Source organism: Ciconia boyciana, chromosome 1 (assembly GCF_034638445.1).
Source record: "Ciconia boyciana chromosome 1, ASM3463844v1, whole genome shotgun sequence".
Lineage (NCBI taxonomy): Eukaryota > Metazoa > Chordata > Aves > Ciconiiformes > Ciconiidae > Ciconia > Ciconia boyciana.
The window spans coordinates 94,859,007-94,879,817 of record NC_132934.1 but is presented as its reverse complement, the minus strand read 5'-3'; the positions used below and the strand labels follow the sequence as shown (position 1 = coordinate 94,879,817).

Here is a 20,811-nt window from a genome sequence, read left to right as displayed (position 1 = left end):
TCACCTTGCTAATTACAATCTGAAAAGTGTTAATGCTACACTGTGCAATAATTCTATCTCATGGATGAGCGATTTGGTGCTTTTGGTTTCTTTTGACTCTCTTCTCGTTTACATTTTTCAACTTTTTGTTTTCTGAGTACTAATTGCAGTATGTTTTCAAAATGGTAATGTGGGCAGTCGCTAATTAAAAGGAAAAAACCTGAACTTTGATGTATGCCAAGTTTCACTTGCCAACAACTTTGGCCACATGACCAACTTTGGGAGGGAAAAAATGGAGGCAATCCCCTCCCCCCATAAATTCTTAATTATGATAAATGAGTTGCTGTATTATTAGGACCATAACCTAATGGCCATACAGCTAAATATTTACTTGAGAGTTTATTTAGTACAGCCTGCTTTCTTTTTAAGCTACAGATTTCTTCACTGCATCCTTTCTTCAACTCTTTGGCCTTCCTAAACTCATAATCTCGGTATCTGTGATGTTAAAGAAACCAGAGTTTGAGGTCAAAATTTCCATTACATAGCTAGAGAAGAATTTCAAGGAACAATGCCAAAATCACTTAAAAAAAAATAAATTTACAGGAAAGATGACTCATCAATCAACAATTGCAGTTCTAGAAAATAGAATTAGTTGTATATGTTCTGGGTACAGAGAGAGACAAAATGCACCCGGCCTGACAGGCAGAGGTAAATCAGGCTGATTGTTTGTTTGTTTTCAGAGATTTTTACCTTGACCTCTGCTGCTTTTTCACCCTGAAAGGAGGACCCTAAGTAGCACACAGCTTCATGTTGCAGGAATCAATGCCTCCTTAGAGCCGCAACTATCTAGCAAAAAGGAAAAGATTTTGTGTCTTGTTGTGGCTTGCACTAATTAGCCAAGCAACTGAAGGACAAGGGGAACGGTCTCCTCCTGTGCTTAACTTCTCTTGTAACTGTAAGAAATTTAACATGAGGCCACCCGAGAGACCAAAATACAGCATTTTATACTTGATGGAGGTGACAGACTTCTGCTTTAGTATGCAGTAACATGAGTGTGGAAAAGGTGTGATGAAGGGCAGTTTCCTTCCTTCTAAAATACTGAATAAACAGCGCGCAGGACTGAAGGTCCTTCGGAGAGGGAAGTCTGTTGAGCTATGGCAGCATCTCTGGGGGAGTAGGGCAGGCCTGCTGCTTGTGGCATTTCGTGTTGTGCCAGCCCTTCAGTGGGGAAGGTACTTTTCTGGTGCTTCTTGTCTTCTCTCCCCCTTGAGCTGCCCAGTCTTTTTGCTGTGTTAACCTTACTTGTGAAGAAAGTAAGGAGTGCTGGGACTTTAAGGGGATGGCACTGGAGATGAATCTGCCACATCCCATGGCTTTTTGTAACCCTGTTTGCTTTCTTGTCTTAACAGGGGGAAGGGAAGGAGATGGTGTAACCACTCACTGTACCTCTCACAGATGGTAGACTGAATAGTTTGCACATATGGATGTCTCTCCCTGGCACTGGACATAATGGTTCTGTAAAGCTTTCCTGCTCATGAGACACTTCGGCAGAATAGCGTACCAACTAAAGGTGTGACTTCTGACTGCATTGCTCTTTGGCCTTAGAATGAATTTAGTCGGTATTGTAATTATTTGTAAGTAGGAAGCACGCTCTTGTACCCTCCGGTCTATATGTTGTTTTTACACATTTCCCTATTCTTTCCTGGAATAATAGTGTGGCAACAGTCAGACATGAGCAGCCTTGCAGTACATGCTTTTTGAAAGGGAATGTGGACTGCAAACAAGCTCTGTCTGCCTTATGTGTTTTACTGCATTTAAGCTTGATGGTTCTCTATATTAGAATTCTGAAGATGCTATAGCATATTTTGAGCTCACTTCACTTATTGAAGCAGATAATGTTTGTAAGTGTGTGCAGGCTGCCTGTTCCTTCTAGAGCCTAAACCTGGCAGAGGCATGGGGACATCCTCTCTCTCGGTATTGATGGGGAGAGTGCTACAGGTAAAGGGTTGCACTTCTCAAACTCAGTAATTTTGAAAATACTTGTGAGAAACAGCTGAGACTCTTCTGGGTAGAGGACCTGTCATTGAACCATTTCCTAGTTCCCACCATTGGTATCAGATGCATTTACAGCACAGCACCGTGGGGCTCAGTGAGGGCAAGTCTGTGCCATGTGCTGAGTCCTTCTGCAGGGCAGAGTTCAGCGCATGTCAGCAAACAGCTCATTTTAGGTTAATATGAATGGGGGCAACAGTGATGTGGTTGAAGCATCCTTTTGAGGGTTAAATGGGAGTGCTGAAGAAAGCAATGCATTCCTTCATCCAGTTCCCTTTTCCTTAGGTTTTGTCCCTTCACAGCTTGGATTTCTGGGGTTTTTTTTTTGTAAGTGCTAGTGCAGAGAATTGGGTCATGGATGACAGATTTGAGTGATGGCCACAATACTTGCAGCTTTCAGAACACAATATGAGGCCCATCTCTTGGCTTAGCCTCGCCCTCAAGGGTGATAAGGAAACAAGACCAAAACAGTTTCTCCCACTCTTCCTCAAGAAGTATTCCTTTTTATCCTTAGAGGTTGGAGAGCCTAGCAACTATCTGTCTGTTTTATTTTCCTTAAGATGCTGTGATACCATGGTGATGAGTTATTAATAAAACTCCAGGCAGATGGAAAGAGCTTTTAACTGAGTAACTTCTTGGTTTGGTTTTTTTTTTTCTTTCTTTCCATGCACCCGAGAATAACCATATATGAACAAATGTCATGATTTGGTCTGTGGGGCAGAGTAGCTGAGCATTTAGCACAAAAATACAACTTAATCTGCAAATAAATCAGAGCAGACTTTTTGCTTAAATGTCAAAATACCACCATGTTTATAGAAGAGCAAATAACTGTAAAGCACTGCATGCATTATTTTAAATATATGAACATAATGAATTAGATCTGAGGTTTTTTTCTGATTTGTTGCATTTCTGAACATATTATGAGCTATTATAAGTGCAGTAACAGAGTTTCCCATACAGCACAGTGCTCTGCTTCAATGGCACCAACTCAAAATTCTGTAAGTCTTTATACTAATGTGCAGTAATCTCTATAACAGAGACACTAATCCCCTCTTCTGATATGGAACTTGAATTAAAAAATCTGTGAAATGTAGCTTTAAAGCAGCTTTTGGGAATTATTAATTTGTAAGCCCTCCACCAGTCATCCATACCAATAGGAATGTCTTTATAATAACAGAGCAAAGGGGTAGTCACGTTTAGGAAAAGCAGCGAAGCCTTGGGGTTTTTGCCTCCCCCCCCCCTTTGTCAAAGTGTGACTGCCATTAATTGCATAACACAAGTAGCAAGAGGTTGGTTACAAATGGTGTAAAATTGTTATGTTGTCCTACCCAAATGATACATACTGACTCTCTTGTCCAATTTTAGTGTGCTGCAGTCAGTTTACAGTGTGCTTAAGCTACTGTTAAAGGTTTGGGGTGATAATGTCTTACATGGCAACATTACAAGCTTCCTGAAGTTCTCATTATCAGCTGCCCAGACGCTGATGGAAAAAAAGCAGACATCTCCACAAATGTTGAAAGCTGGACAGAAAATTTCTTTTTAATATTTCACTTATTGATTTCAGGTGATTGTAGTTATTGAAAGCACAGGCCCTTAAAAGTCTCCAAATGCCTTGACTTCCAAAAAGGTTTGTTTCCTGTTTTGTGGCCTTGAGCAGGAATTGAACCGCGGTCATGAAAACCCCCGAGTAAACAGATAAGACAAACCATGACGTGCATTTGTGATGTCTGTAACACCCAGTGACGTAGATAATGCTGCATCCCCTTCTGCTTTACGTGCATTGTGAAAGGGATTGTCTGTGGCCAATATTTTCTTTGAATAAGGTACAGCCCTGGTTGGAAGTCTGTAGCTAATGTGTTGGGGGGGTTCCAGACACTTACCTAATTAACACGGGGACAGCATCTAGGTCATGTTGGGCTTCTCCATCCCATTGAAATTTAATGGGATTAAATGTGTAACTTCTGTAGGAAATTCTGAAAACGTTATCCATGATACATAACCTTGTTTCTTTCCTTTCCTCTGCTCTCTGGTATGATAATCCCATGTCCTTTAAATGGAATCCTTTTTCTATATAATCTGAAAATTGCCTTCAAAATGCTACAGAAAGATCAAAGCACACTGAAGAACTGAGAGCAAAATTTACATGACCTCTTAACTGAGGTATTTGTAAAATATAGGTGAAGTGTCGGGAACTGCTGTGACATTTTATTCCATATGGGGATGTAAGTGATTTTGTAAAGCATTCCAGGAGAGTGAAACAACCAACAATCTTTTTGCTGTGTGCGTGAGGTACTCTAATTTTTTTTTTTTTTTCCCCCTGCCAAGAATGCTTCTTTCAAGTGGAAATTATTTTTTTGTCATTTTGGGGTGGTTGTTGGGTTTGGGGTGTTTTGTTTTTTTTTTCTTTTTCTCCTTTTTTCTCCTCCTTTTTTCTCCTCCTTTTTTCTCCTCCTTTTTTCTCCTCCTTTTTTCTCCTCCTTTTTTCTCCTCCTTTTTTCTCCTCCTTTTTTCTCCTCCTTTTTTCTTTTTTAGCAAACAAACAAAGAAGCAAAACAAGATGTTTCATCTGGAAAATGCACTATTATTTGCCAAACTAGCCTTTTTAGTAGAAAGATGTAGGAAAATGGACATTCTTGATGAGGCAGTGGTCAGGGAACTGGGAGGAAGAGGCGTATTGCATGAAAGTGTTTTGGTTTCCTTTGGAACGATGATGCTCTTATGCTTTTGAGGTTTCACCAACTCACAGGATAAAATGTTCAGACTTAATAAACAATCTCCCTTTGAAGAACCTTTACCGATGAGAAGGCTTTTGTCTAGGTTTAACTTCAGCTGTAGCCTTGCTGCTTTTGGATCTGGCTGCACTGCGGTAAAGAAATGGGAATAAGCTATTAAAACATGGAGTTTTCTTTTCTCTGTTTCAGGTTGGAGTTCTCATAGGTGTCGGGCTGGGCTCTGTCCCCAGTGCATGGCCTCCTGTGGAGCTGTGTTGTGTTGCAGCTGCTCTGTCCGTGTTTTATTGTAGAGAACCACACTGTCATGTTGTTTTATCATAGGAAAAGGGAAAACATTTCTCTCAGCAGCCAGCTAAGTGTCCCTGTGGTTTTTAGGAATATACAAGAGGGCTCTGTTGCTACTGTTCATTATTTTTATTTGTGCAGCGCCTAGGGGCTTCACTTTTGAGCCTTGATGTTAAACAAGGTGCTTTATGCAAACAGCAGAAAGATTATTTCCTCTTTAGAGAGCCTGATTCCATAGTGCAGTGCAAAGATGTGCAGAAATAACTGACTAGTTTTGAGTGAGCTTACCCAGGCATTGGAAACCTAAGTGTACTAGTGCTGTATGTTATGCTTGTGTGTTGTATTTGTGTAGATGTGCTACAAACTGATGCCCTATTCAGGTATTTACAGTGCTGTATTGGGCTGTGCAAATACCCTCAGAGAGAGGATGATGGAGTACAAGAGGTGACGGAAAGATGCAAACACATGCAATGGAATTTAAAGGAGAAGCAAGAGGTAAAACAAGCTTGGGTTAGGGTTATGGCAGTGGCATTTCCTATGGATTTAGGCATGGGTCTTTTCTTCCCTTGAAGTAAATGCCTTTAGAAGGAGCTATAAACCTTATAAAGCAGGGAGTAAAGAATTATTTGAGGAGGTCGGGCGTCGTACCCAAGAATCAAAGGACTGAGCTAAACAGTGTGTGGCTGAGGAGTTCTTCCCATGACATCTTAATGATGTGAATTTGGTGTACAGGTAGAGGCAGACAGCCTCTGGAAAAACAGTTTGTGATAAGAGTTGGAATATTCTTTCCTACAACACATTATTTCTCCAGTTTACGAATTGCTTCACCATATTTGGGATCCTGGACACTTATTGCCTGATAAGGAGAAGTTGTTACTATTTATAATTTGGGCTGCTGTGATGTCTAAGTGCTTCTGTAAGAAAAAATGTAATATGGAAGATAATATAAACTGTAAAACTAATGAGGCAATTGCATTACAGATGGCCTTGTGTGTCTGCTTTGCAGACTGTATTTTGCACTGTTCATTTTAAATTTCTGTTCAAGGAACCAGAAAACCATCAACTGCACGGTAGGAAGTGGCTTACTAAAGGCGTGCTCTAGAACAGGCCATAATGCTAATGAAATTTCAGTGCTAGTGCAAATGCACAAATGAACTTTTAAGGTGATCAAGGAAACAGTGCATTCATTAGTTTGATAGAAACTTTAGGCAGCTTTCTTAAAGGTGTAGTTTGAACTGTACTAGACTGATGTTAGTTGTGTGTAGGATGAGGTTAGGTATCCATTTGACTCCTAGCTATCTCGTCCATCACTTACTGTGAAGTTTGTAAAAGCTGCGTGATCCTTCTCCTAGGGCTGTTGATTTCTTTTACGAAGAGCAGAAGCTGTACTACCTTCATCTCTCACGTTGTACTGGCGGCCAGCAAATTCCAGATTCAAACCTTTCTTTAATTTTCGCCAATATGACATAAACGGACATTGCACATAAAAGAGCGAGCCATTGCATATGCCTCTTGGTACAAAGAGTATTACAGTAACAGAAATGCCCTGGTCATAAATTTATATGTGAATGGTAACCATGTGTCTCTGAATGCCTCCTGTTTCTCATTCGAGTTAAATGTTACTCTATCAATACTTGCCAGATATCTTGCACTCTTATGTCTCCACAATATTTTTAAGCCTTTTGATGCCTTGCAGTTTTTGAAGTAGTCGTATTATTTTTAAGATCCTTAAATTAGGTCATAACAAAAATATTTCTATTTATCTAATCCATTTCCCTGTGTTCAGACTGCTTGGTGTACTGGAGCATGTAATAAAGTAGAGAGATTTAAATGGCTTGCTTCAGTATGAGAAGAAAATATTATGAAAATCACAAGTTTCCGTTAAAAACTGAAGCCTTTTCGACTGACTGTAATGTGATGGGAGTGGCTGCGAATGATTCAACTTCCTTGCAGGGGGTAGGATTTGTAGGATACAGAGCTCATGAGTCACTATTTCCAATTTTTGACCAAAAATAAAGAAAGGAAAAAGAAAGGAACAAGGGACAATCTGTGATTCCTACAGCTGGTGACTACTGTGTGTCTTCAGTGAAGTAAGTGTTGTAGTCTCATATCAGTTTTTGAGATGCTTTTATCTGACTTAAGTTGGAATCCTGAAGCTATCCAGTCACCACTGCTCAGAGAGGGGGAATGCAGGGGTTGTGCAGTTTCTTCTAGTCACACAGATTGTCATCTCTTGTTCATCTCATTTCCTCTTGGCCAAAAACATGAACACATCTCCCTCAGTGCTTGTGACTGTCCTCTTGTACATGGTGAGGATCCTGCTCAGGTGAGTGAGAGCAAACAGTAGTTCCCTCATCACTTTTGCTTGAGGCTCCAGTCACACTGAGGGCAGATGATATTCACAGCTCAGAATCTAGGTACAAGCTTTTAAGATGCTGCTTTGTCCTGGAGTGACTCTCCATTTAACATCACCCATGCCCTGCCTATTTAGCTAACAACTTTTGCTCCCAGTTAGGTTCTTCTGACTTCTCGTTCAAGTTGGATTTACTCAGAACAATGGGTAGATGAGAGCCTAGAGCTCCTAAGTAAAGATCTTGTTAGGAAGCAGTGAACTGATGAAGCATTTTGTCTGGATCCTGCTTATTTCAGAATAAGCAGTGCTTTCTCAAACAAAGCCTGACTGTACTCAACGTCTATTAAAAGCACCCACTAGGGGTTGGGTTTGGTTTTTTTTTTTTCTTTAAAGAAAAAGGTCTGCTGGAATCACATAATCTTCTGAAATGTCTCAAAACTTTTCAGATGCTGGCAGCCAGCATAAAGCCTTTGCCTGATCCTAATCTCCAGAATGTAACAGGCATCATTGCCTAGCTATTTTCAGTCAATTCTGTGTACTGCACATCTAAAACTAGAATAAAACTGTCACAGCTCTGCTTTGCTTTCCAACCCCAACTGCTGCAACAGCCCTGTCCTCCTATCTTTTTTTGTTCCCTTCAGATATTTAGAACAAAATCAGGCACTTCAGCCCTAGGGGTTTTTTGTTTTGTTTTGTTTTGTTTTCCAAGGTTGCGATATTCTTCCCGCTGGAGAAGCCTGCCATTTTTGTTGGCAGGCATTTGACTCCTATCTTTCCTGATCTTTTACTTGAATAAGCAGCTGCTTCAGTAACATATTTATTCATATCCATAATTCCCATATTCCTGTCAAGTTTTCAGAACAAACCTGAATGTTTTCTGGAAGTTTTTGTGGGATTTAATCCCAGAGTTGGTGATCTCCCATGGGCTATACAGCTCAGTATTGCCATGTGTCTCTGTCTCCCTTCAGGTTATGGTCCTCTGTCACAAGTTTTTTTTCCCCTGATTTGCTTTTCTCACTTCTCCAAATTCCAAACTTTGCCAGTCTTTATTCTTATTTGTACTTTCATTGCTTGGTGATGGGTTGTCACTGGTAGCTGTTTTTTGTCCTATGGTTCTTCTCACCCTCTAAGTTAGGAGTGAGATGACTTCCCTGACACTGCTGGTGAACTATAGATATCTCCCTCTCCCCCCTACTCCTTCCCTCCCCCAAAAAAAGGATTTAAATATGTACTGAGACCTCTACAACTTCTTTCTAGATAACAAGCAAAGCTACAATAGTTGAGCTGTCATTCATGCCAGAAGCAGAATACCTAGTCCTTTAATTTTGTGTCGTTTGCTCTGGCATGTAATGGTGAAGGTACCTCTTTAGTGTGTGGATAGAAAGAGAAGAGGAGGAAAGTCTATTGTAATTTTTTTATTTTTAAGGAAAAATAGGAAAACGTGCATGAACACAGAGGAGAAATACAAGAGTCCTTGAGCATGAGAGAAAGAAAATTTCTAGCTTACATGACACAGCTCAGTGGAACTGGGCACAGAGGCACAGAAAGCATGAGAGATTGTACATTGAGAGATTTTGAGGCAAGCAGGAGAAATGTATGTGATGATATAATGCATACTAATAATGCATATGATTATATATATATATATGATAATATGAGGTACATTAAATAAAGTTTAAAAAAATTGAAGTCTACTATGCAGTAGTAGAAAACAGAATAGCATATGGTTGGAGGCTCCCTTCTCTAGGATCTTTCTCCTCTCTCCCAGTCCTGTCCTCACACCATCATTGTTTGGCGAAAAGGCGGAGGGAGAAAGAGAGCAGTGTCCTTGGTGGACAGGGTTCCTAAAAGCTGAATTTGGAGCAATACATTGAGACAAAGTCAGTTGGCCTGTCCACATTATCTTTTGCACTACCATGGATTCTGCCCTTGTGTTTCTCTAAAAACTTATTTTGTTGAATTTAGGTGAAGATTTCGTCTGATCTCTTTTTTAATCCCTCTGCCAGCTTTTAATATAAACCCACAGAATCAGGACATTCTAGGATTGATGTTCCATTCACCTAGTTCAGATTAGACTTCTTGCATCACTTAAATAGGTTTTTATGGCTTTCCTGCTATAACTGCATTTGAATGCTTTTAAAAGGTTTTTTTTTTATTGGACATGATAATATTTGAGGCGATATATTAGCTAATTGTTTAAATGTGCATTTAGACAATTGTTAAAATGAACACTATTTGTGTTATGTAATACTATAAACCATGCATGCGCTGTAGTCTCTCCTCCAATTAAGAAACAATTAAAATTACAAAAAGTCCACTTCTTGACACCAAATTTTAATGCTTTTATGTTTGAGTTGCATTATAGCAGCTCAGGAGCAAGCTATCAGGACATTTTCATCCCTTTTAAAACTACTATGAATGCCTGTGTAGGAGTTGAAAACATACATTCTTTGAGTCTAAATCATTATGGAGTTAAACTGCAAGGACTGCTCCTAAATTCATTTGCCACATTTCTAACATGACTGCAATGTGTAGTCCTCTCAAGTTAGAACAGCGCAGAAGTTCACTGGCACTTTTTCAGCCCCCATAACAGAAAAGTATAGAATGTATTTCTTATGTAATTGAATAGCTCTCTAAAATATTTAGGCTTGGAGTCTGAATTCCTATGCAGACCAAGCTTTTACATTGGAAAATAAGACTCACCGATATGCTTCATATTTGACCATGCACCACATCATCCACAGTATAAATTAGCTGGTTTTTAATTCAGTTCAGTTCAACATTTTAATTATATGTTAAAACACAAATAGCTACAGGCCCCAATAATTCTCTTTGTGAACTGCTGGTTCTTTCCTTTTTAGATGATGGAAACTGCCTAGAGTGTTGAGACAATGAAAAGATGCAAGACTTCATGTACAAAAGTCACTGAAGAAATACTGGAGTGTACCCTCAGGCTGATTATTTCATTCCCTCTCTCCCTTGCAGAACACATGTATCTCAGACCACAGTCTGTTTTAATACAGCATCTGTTGAAGTATTGCTTACATTCTGGTATAGGTTTTTGCTTTTTTGTTGAGGTGCATAGGTTGGACAGGAGTTGTATTACTCTGTCCAGCTGGGGGTGAAATTGAGGTCATGGTTCAGCCTTCTACCAGCTCTGGGACACTGCCCATTTGGGGTCATGATTCATCCTTCTGTCAATTTTGTCTTCCGGTAGCTCTGAGGATGTCTATGTAATCGCTTAGGGCATGGGCACAGTGTTTGTTAAAATGTCGTTCATGCACAAAAGCCTGTGCAGAGCCACAAGCAGCCTAACCGATCAATTCTCTCTGGGCTTCCACGGCACAAATTGCACAAATTACATCTGTATCATGCGGGGGTCTTTAGCTCTCCTGTCTACATCTAATACTCTTTTCTCTTAAAATCTTCAACTGGATTTGATCTCTTCTCAGTCATGAGATAGGTAAATAAGATTGGATTTACCTCAACTACAAGCACAGCAAAAATCAGTACTGGCTGACCACATTGTTTTAGTTTGTAGCGCAGATGGGATGCAAACTGCATTTTATACACAGGCGTCATTTACCCAGATGCCAAGTTCCATATACTCAGTTCCTGTCTTTAGTAAAGCACTTGGACATGGTAAGACATTAATCAGGGGCTTCATATAAATGTGGGTATTTCGTGCCCTTGTTGGAGTTGACCTCCACCCTGAATTTGTCAAAGTAGTTACTGTTGTGTAAAGATTTGGTCTTGTACTTGAGCTGAAGCTCGTTGTTTTGAGACGAGCTCCCACTGTGTGGCTTTCCATGCCACCAAACCCACAGTGTTAGGCATCGTGTAGTTGCTTGGAGAAGGACTGAGTGAACAGAAAGAACAAATTACTTTGGGACTGAAGTACATTGATCCAGAATTTGTTATGGTACCAGTTTGACTTTAAAGCACAATCCTGTTTTAATGCCTGGGTGGATATAATTTTTACCCTAGAAAAAATGGAGGTTGCAGAAACTATGACAAGGATTTTAGGTTGCAGGCCTGAGGTCTAATTTGTTCCGGACTGACAGATGAGAAAATCAGTGAATGATTTTGTAGCTCAGGGTTGCTGTATCCCTTGTTTTCAGCAGCTCCAGAATCCTTTGCAGCCAAAACTTTTTTTAGTTCTTGTATATGCAGAGTTCAGATATGTAAACCCCTGTTGAAAGCTTGTCCTTGATGTTTGTTGTCAAACTTCATGGACTGAATCAAAGAGATGCAGTCTTCTGATTCTGCCCAACTGGAAGCTGTTTTTGCTTTCAAAAAAATTCTCATAGGGATAGAGGGGTCTTGTTCATCCCCCACAGCATTAAGTTCCCCATACTCTTACACTATGTTTTTGCTGCTGTCAGAAGAGTCACTGTTGCCAGATGAGGATTACTGACAAGGTTGATAGGTTATGAGCTTATAAACTACACTGTGTTCTTGTAGTCACAGCTGGGCTGCTCCCATACCTGATCTTCACAGAGCTGTTGCAGTGTCTCTAGTTTAGACATGTCTTTGGGCCTGTGTTAGTTGCCTACATGCAATGGGAGCTCTGCATTCTCCTCCCTTATGCTTGCAACATCTTCAGCTTTTTCCTCATTTCCAACTTCTCGGATTACATTCATACGAGGGTAGAATTCTGTCATTTTATCCTCCATGCTCTCTCAGTATTGGCTGCCAGATAAATAGTGTATGTTTCCTGTTCATTTCTTGTCTTAGACACTGATTTTGCCTGTTTTAGGGGACTTTAAACTTTGGCAAGGCTAATATTATAATGACAGTTATGTTCTTTCACCAGCTTCTTCCTCTTAGCTTGACTGCTTTTCTGTTCCAGGGGAGAGCAATAGCAATTTTTCCTTTTTTGCTTTCACTGCTCAGCTTGATGCTAATCTGCCAGCATTTCTTTCTCTGATCTCTTATTGTCTGCCCAGCCTCAGTCTTGCTTCCTTTATTCTGACAGCTGCTCCAGACTCATCTTCTTTTATGTCCTCTCATATTTGTTTGTGTGTCATGTTTGCTGCTGCCTTTGATGTTTGGCATGACCTTACTGAGATCTCTACTTGAAGGAACTTGCCTTACTAGTGGCCCAGAAGGCACTGAAGAGGCAAACCAAGGAGAGGAATCATCTGGAACCAATGAGTATATTGGCCTGCTATGACCAAATAGTTTTGCTTCTAGGTCTTTTCCCTTTTCCGCCATGGGACAACATGCAATTTCTTATGTCTTCAGCCTATGCCTTGCACACTGTGTATGCTTCCGCACTGTCAAAAGTGACCAGGTACCAAAATGGACTGGGGCTTAGTTGAATGTTTCCTTTGGTATACACAGCTAGTGGATTTTTTTTTTTTTCCCATTATGTGGCAAACTTGTTTTTAAGGACAAACAGACTTGAGCTGCCTTTCTCTCCCTTTGCAAGATGCAAATATTTTATTCCCCAAAATATGAGGTATTAAATTTTAAAATACTACATTTTTAGACCAATTGTGGTGATTTCATCGTGGAATTATAGGGGTTCCAAAATTATATTTTGCACAGTGAGCCTAGAATAAGCATCTCTTCATTGTGGTATTTTAAAGAAGTGATAGGTAGACTCCTACATGCAATTCAGCAGTTCGTAATGATATTGTATTGAATTTAGAGTATTTGGCCAGGAAATAGGTTTATGAATAAACCGGTGGAGTAACTGTATAGCCAGCTGCTTTGAAGTAGTGCTCAGTCATTTAATTTCACATTAATTTTTAATAATAAATCAAACCTGTTTAGTGTATTAAAATTCTACTTGGTGTGGATTCTTAGACCTCTGTGGTCTTTTCAGTGACAGAAGGGATTTTGAGACATTAAACTGTTTACTTTCTGAACTTTCATTTGCATTGCACTCTACTCCTTTTAATAATTAAACGATCATTTAATACAATTATAGTATCTGAGGTTGGGATTGGAAGCAGTTCTTTTTCATCTGTTTCTCATCGTCAGCACAGTTGAAGTTTCTTAAAAGAAAAGAAATAAGATCTGAGTAACCTAAACTATCCAAATTAGTGCACTTTTTCTTGGTGACAAATAGCCCCCTGGAAGGTATCAGTTAATTCAGTCTCAAATCTTTAAGAGGTAATTTTGACAGAGTTCTGTAAATGTAGAAAGTTAAACAGAGTAACCAGAGAAAGGTTCCTAATGAAATCTTGGCTTTGGTGGTGAAAACGTCTGACTTGTTTTAATAAAAGCTTGATTACATTGCATTCATGAGGATTTCTGCAAGTCTGCCCTGATGACATATAAACTTTAAATTAGGCGTAGTCTATAAAAGGCCACCTAATATGGTTTCATATTTTGAGAGGTTTCCCCGTAATTACCCCAGCTAGTTAGTCTGTTTTCTAACCATTTTGGAATCTGCATGTGCTGAAAAAGATTGTCCTGCGAAAGATGGTGCTTGTACAGCATGTAATGATGTGAAGTGACCTGGCAGAGACCTCTCCCTCCCTGCCCCACCTCCTTATTTAGTGACCTTCCACCAGTGATGAGACTGCTGCACTGCTCCCAGCAGCTGGTTTCTAAATTTGGTCTGACAAATGGTCTCATAAAGGTGGCAGGTGAGATTAGGAGATCTGATCAGAACATACCGATTTAACAGCCACCAAAAGGTACAAAAGAGTATAAGGAAAACCAATCAAGTGCTGTCTCTTTATCGTGGTATCAGCTTTCTTTACGCAGTCCCTTGTGAAAGCCTTCACTGATGGCTTTGAGCTATGTATCATTATAATACCTACAATAAGCATTACATAATAGGAAAAATATGCCACATTTGAGCAATGAAACTGGCGTTAGCCAGTCCTGTGGCCCATATCAAAATGCTCTTGCTAGCATTCCGTGTAACAACACTTCCTCAGATGTAATGGACTACGGCATATCATCAACTTAAAGCTCATACATCTGCCTTAATGTTTTTTGCATATCCCTGTTACAAGTAATGGCTGTGACTACTCGAGGAAAAAAGAATCCATTTTTTTCCCCTCTTTAAATGATAGTTTAGGCATTCTTCAAGCATATCCTCTGCCATTGCTGTGTTCGCATGGCTAGATAGGCAAATCCTGTGTGTGTTCGTGTCTCTCAGGCAGTAAGGAAACAGGAGAAAACCAATTAAAAGAAAAAGGACAACACAGTAATGCTAAAACCACAAGAATTAACTAGAACAACTGGGTAGACAGTAGCAGTTAATGGATTTTTGTTGTTGGGTGTCTTTATAACAGTTCGTTGGATTGCAAGTTGTCTCCTATTAATGGTGCTGTTTTATAAGAAGGAATTTGCAGAATAAATGTATCTGAGGTGCTTTCACTAGGATGGCAAATGCTTATCTCAGAAGGACTTCATATGTTAGGAGCTTTGAAACAGGTCTTCTCCCTTACTGTAGAGTGATATATCAGTATATAGTTGGGCTGGAAATACAAAGATGGCATTGGAAATCAGACCTGGTGCCTTGGTGTGTCAGACCTTCGGTCTAGGACAAGTCGTGGACTCAAGTGCTTACCTGAAACAAGGCTCTTGTGCTCAACTTCTGTCATAAAATTATTCTTAAATATTTGCATTCACCTGAAGTTACAATATTGTATTCTTTAAGATGCTAAATGAAAAAAAATGTTCCTTAGCAGGTACCTGGTATCTTTATTTGCATGGTTCTTTCCTGTGTTTGCTTACCAAAGTTAAGGCATAAAAATTACTTTCTGTGTGGGATTGAAATATTGCAAGCTTTCTGCACGTTACAGATTTTTCATTTGTCATTTTGAGGAGTTTTGAAGAATATCATTCCAGATACAGGTAGGCTTAGAGACCTTTAGTCATATATCTTCAGATTTAAAAGTACATTAAAAAAACCTAATATATTCCCAAGAAGTTGAGTTATTAAAGACACATGCCTTTTTAAATATGAATGCCAGTTTTGGCCGAATGTGACAGAGAGTACTAAGGTAATGGATGATTAGTTTTTCACATTAAGGGCACAGTGAATTCTAGCACACAGGTGTTGTAAAACAGAAAATAACTGGTGACTGTGGAATGAAAAGATGGACTTTTAAATGCGTGCAGTGAGGGCTGGAGAGGAGTAGAATTGAGGCTGATTACTTAAAAGCAACAAGTCTTACCACTAACTGACCATTTTTGGTCATGATTGTTTTATTTAAGTTTTAGATAATTATCTGATAGAGTAAATTGGCTCCATAAAATCAGTTATGAAGGATGGTGAAAGGCATCATACTGTAGCCACAGTCAGGGTCCATTTGGCATTCAGGGCACGTAGAAAAGTTGAAAGTTGTACCTGTAGCTGTGCATGGTATTTGCATACAGTGCAATGATTTGCTTCAGCTGGCTGAGAAGCTCGGCATCTGTGGAGTGTGCTTGGGTCATGAACTTCTTCTAAGCATAAGTGGGCACCCATCGTCCTGTCCAGGACTTGGGCTCTGCTCCTGCCAGGCAAAACGGTGGGAAGGACAGCCCACGGGGCATGTATGCATGCACAACAGTGACTGCTATAAACATTTATGTCTTCCTCAGCCTGTGCATTGATAAGCAGGACATAACAGAGACCCAGCTACAATCTTGTTTACTCAGTCAACATGTTTTAAGACATAAATATTTTTATTCTTTTTTTGGATATTTGTCAACTGCATCTTAGGTTCAGTGGGAAATTTATACTGTAATGTTTGGCAGCAGTCATATGTTATGAGGATGGTGCCGTGAGAAACAGGATGCCCAGGTCCTAGCTTGTTTAAACAATCTGTCTAGGTTTTACTGCCATGCTCAACACCATGGTATGCAAGTGCTTACCAAGCCCTCTGAGCTGCCGAGGCAAGGGCTGGGTAGGCACTCAGCCTTATTTTTGTAAGGATGGAATTTAGAGGCCTTTTGCTCTGTACCTCAGAAGTGTTTTCCCTGATGCAGCAGTTTTGCCTCTTGCCTGGGGTCTGAAGTGGAATTCCTCAACTGCCTTTAAAGTTGCTGGCAAAGTGACCTTGATGAAAATTGCATCAGGTATTGTACCAGGGGATGATGCAGTATTAATGTGTTGACCTAAAACTTCAAATCCTAAGGTGGAATAAGGTGGTGGCTGTATAAGAAGCAAGTTAATCACCTAGTGTTGTTAAGTGCCTTTGTCCAGGGCATGCTGAGGGGCCAGACGAGATCTTCTGGGTGATGTTTTCCTAAGCACCGTTCAAATTTGAACAGGCTTTGTTCCAGAGGGCTTGTAGACAGTGTCAATGCATGGGAAAGTGTGGGTAAGGCAAAAGTAAAATCAACTGTGCTACACCTGTGAAATCAGATTAGTGTTATGATTTTTGTTGTGTTAGTGGGGAAACAACATGCAAGAAGGAAGGGCTGTTTTAGTGAAGAGGAGGAAAACTAGAGAGAGCAAAGGCAAAGCAGAAAAGGGCAGAGCATGTGGTTAATGGAGCTAAGATTAAGATACTGAAAGAGGGTGCAAGAGGTTAGAGGAGGCAGAGAAATATAATGTTTAAGTAAGGAATAAGGGTACAGCTAATGCTTGTACTAAATTTGCACATTTTTGAGAGTGCATCCTGAATGCCATACACCTGCACTCCTACAATAGCTTCCTCTGAAATGTTGTGTTGGGAAGGAGGGATGGTAAACTGTCCAAAGGATAAGCAGAGCCTGCTCTGAAAGTAGCTGTGCCCATTTGACGAAAACTTGAGCTTTGGCATCTCTGTGGTCTCTGCATGGGTCTGGAAGCAGCTTTCCTTTTCCTTCCCAATCTCAAATGCTTTGCAATCAGAATTCCTAATAGTGTGATCACACTGTTATAAGAAAGCTGTAGACCATACCTGTTGTTCCTGTGTTGGCTGCAAGGGGAATGGGACCTTTCTGTAGACACCAGTCTCACTGAGGCTAGGAGCCAGCTACTGTCTTAGGGTCTGTCCCAGGTCTACCCCTCTCCCCCCTGGCTTTGGAGGGGTTTGGAGTCCAGCCCTTCACAGCTGTCTGACTCTTCTGGGTTATCTTGATCTTCCCATAGGATGAGTCCCAAACTCTCCAGGTCCCTAGGTGCCTCCAAACAAACCCTAGTCCAGGCCTGCATCCCTTCCCACCATATCCCACCCTGAGATATGGCCTGAGAAGGGGCTCTAGACCTTTTGTCTCTGCTGGATGAAGGCTTCACTTCAGTGGGCAAAGAGTAAAAACACGAGGGACAGAGAAGCAGCACTTGATGTGGACTTTTCCTGATTCAAAACCAGTTGACTGTTTTTCTGTGTGTTCCTGGCTCTGTTGCCTCCTATATAGGATGCTCAGCGATCCTCCATTGTACATGGGCGGCTTTGAAGGTGTGCCCATAAGTATTTGCAAGGAATATAGAAGGTAAGTGGCAATAATCTGATGGCCAGCAATATTTATGATGGTGGGTGAAGCTCAGGAAGAAATTTAAAGCTATTCCTATCCTTTTTGTCCTGGTCTCCGCTTCCCTCCCATTTTGGCACCCAGGATTTAGAAAATGAACCAAATTAGGGTGTTTTGGCTTCTGTTATTTTATGCAAGTTCTGTTTCTTCTGTTAATATACTGGAGAGAGCATCTGCACAGCCTGTGTCCCACTCTCCCATAGCTGTATGCCATTTGGATAATACCACCATAACAGGCCATTTCAGCCTCCCAACGGCTGTCCTTGCCAGTCTGTTGCACAAAATGTTGTCTTTCACCCTTCATCGGAGATGGAGACGTGTGCTGCAGTACTACAGTAAATAGACCATCGTTTGTTTTCTTAACCTTTGTCTAGCTGTATTTCAAAACTTATAGTTTATCTAGTAACTTCATCAGGAGTCTGGGATGTTTCTAGGCAGCACAAGCATAGATACCACATAGCAGAGTTGGTTGGGAGAGCGTGACTAATGGAAATGGGAAGATCCACCATGACTGTAGTTTTAACTCCCAGATGTCCAATGTGAAACTTGTGAACTTATCCTGGAAGCTGCTGTCACCTTCCAGGCTCTGTCCCTCCCCTTGGTGTGCTGGGACCTCTCTGTCTCAAGGCTCAGCACCCACCCTGCTATGTCCTGTCCCAGCTCTACTCCTGGTTTTCCTCCCTCAGCCTTGTGCCTGCTTCAGCTCAGTTGCTTCTGCCCCAAGGTGACAGACACAGCAGAGAGCTGCAGTGCAGGTCTGTAACTGGGGATAGCTGCTAAATCTTTGCAGAGGAGCAAAGCATGCACATTTAAAACATAAAAGTGGAAGTTCCAGTGGGTGCTATAAGAGAATGCATTTTTACTTTTGCCTTTATTAGCCCCGCCCCCCCCCATGGATTTAATAATGTTTTCTTTCTGGTTTGGGTTTGGTTTTCTTTTTCCTACCCTGTCTATTCAAGACTCCTACATTCTATGAATATTTAAAATAGGAATATTCAGCCTGCAATTCTGAACATGTACACAATTTAGCAGTGGGAGAGTTGGCTTTGAGTTGGATGTGTGTGTTGCATTCACAGTATCCAGGCTTCTGGTCTTGTAGACATTTGGGAGGGGATTCTTTCTTCCTCCATGCATATTCTGTCCAGCGAGTTGACAGTCTGGTTTTTATTAGGGCTGTTAGATGCAACAGGAATACAGCTAATAAGAAAATAATGACTTGGTGTGTATTTGTTTGCAGTGCTGTCCCCTAATGAATTGTCTGACTGCCAAATATGTTAAGAGATTAACAACTTGGAGGTATTCTCCTGAAGAGGTAGTGATGGAGCCTGGTGGTTTTGCAACTGAAGAGTGAGGCGTTTAGAGCCAGCTGTGCCAGCATATGAAGTTTATCTCTCTATTGTGCCCATTATCATGAATTAGTTATGCTAAGGTGATAGTCAGCAAGAGGCAGCTGGCAGTGAGACCAGAAGGGTCTAAAGATGGTTAATGATGGGGTAAAGAGGAAGAAAGGTGATTTTCCAGTTTGTTCTGCCTGTTCCACTTACCCTTCCTGTGCAGCGAATAATCCCATAGTCATAGTTAACTGTCAGTAATTTACCGTATTTGGATTCCCGAAACAAAATGCAATGTTTAGTTCAGCTTTGAATGGCAAGCAGTTCCTTATGGACCTTAATTGTTTTGTTTACATGTAGCTAGTTACTTACCATGTGGTAAGAACAATAGGCTGACTGGCTTGTTTAACTCATGATCAGAATGAGATAAAACATGGAAAACAGTGAGGCTGTATTTCTTAAACAGACCGCATGTCAGATACAGCCTCCTTGGCTGGTTGCAGTGTAGAAAACCCGCTGCATGGCATACCCTTTGTTGCAGCTGTGCAACTTTGCTGTATGTCCTCACTGTCTGATCTTCAGCTAAAAGCAAGTGATATTTCTTGGGCCTTTCTATTTCACGTGGACTGGGAACCTTTCTGAGAGTTGTCGGACTTGGTGACCAGACCTGGCAGAGTGTGTGCAGCGGACATGAGACCATCATGTGAGGCTTTTGCCTTACTCTCCCCCACATCTTAACCTGGATAGCACCCATTTTGCAACAGAGGCAGCTGCTTTTCTTCTTTTCAGTAAGGAGGCAGGGCAGGTACTTGGGGCAGCATGAGCCTTGATTTCTCAACCAGCCACACCTGTTGTGTGGGATGAGTGCAAAAAGGAGGTTGCTCCACTTAAGCCAGATCTCTGCTGGCCAGTCATGCCTGCTACTGACAGGAGACCTTTGAACAAGGGTGCTCCAACCATAGCAGAGCACTATTCTTGTTGTCATGCAGTCCTCCAACCACAGGCACTACCCTGTGATCCAGCATGACAGGAGTGCTTTCCTGCCCAGTACTGGAGATGTTCATTGGCAGGACTGCCAGACTAACAGAGACAAAAGAAATTTTTTGCTCAAGACTGCAGCTTGCAGTCTGATGGAGTCCCCTGTGTCTCGGGGGAGTGTGGGGCTGACGCCACATCTCCCTGCTTAGCAGAGCTCTTCTGAGCTCTGAGCAGAGAGGATGCTCCAGGGATTTTTAACTGGTTGCTTCTTCATTTCACTGGTGGCTTTTCCCCTCAAAACATCGGAACTAAAAGTCAGAAAGTTTGCTGAGAAAGACTTATAGTTTGTTCCTCAAGTAGTTTCTGTTGGTGGAAGGGAATTCTCTGTTATACCTACTTGTACATAAGGGCTAAGGTAGATGTTCTCCATTAATTTGCCTGAAGTTAAGTAAGCTGCAGACTTGTTAATAGCAGACACAGGCATACCAGCTGAGCGAGCCTTCCTGCCAACCCTGCAAACCGGAGAACAAGTTGCTGACATCTCTTATTTTGTGAATCTGTGTGCAACTGGGAATGAGAGGCCACTGAAAATATTCACAGAACGTATAAGCGCAGGAGAGCACCTGTAAGCCTAAAATCTTCTTTATCTTACTTTGAATTGTGATCTGACTGGCACAGTTGTGTGTTC

The 20,811-nt window shown here is 41.0% G+C and overlaps 1 protein-coding gene and 1 long non-coding RNA gene across 6 annotated transcripts in view; both read left to right on the top strand.

Moving 5' to 3' along the window:
* Window positions 1–20,811, top strand: part of CMSS1 (cms1 ribosomal small subunit homolog) — a 249,293-nt gene that overhangs the window by 144,197 nt on the left and 84,285 nt on the right. The gene's annotated exons all lie outside the window — the stretch shown is intronic.
* On the top strand, window positions 644–10,647 carry LOC140661534 (uncharacterized). 2 transcript variants are annotated; one of them, XR_012045805.1, is made up of 3 exons: window positions 644–687; window positions 1,389–1,549; window positions 10,263–10,647. It is a non-coding gene; the product is annotated as an uncharacterized lncRNA (long non-coding RNA). The 2 variants fall into 2 exon arrangements; XR_012045804.1 differs by lacking the exon at window positions 10,263–10,647 and adding an exon at window positions 5,429–5,543.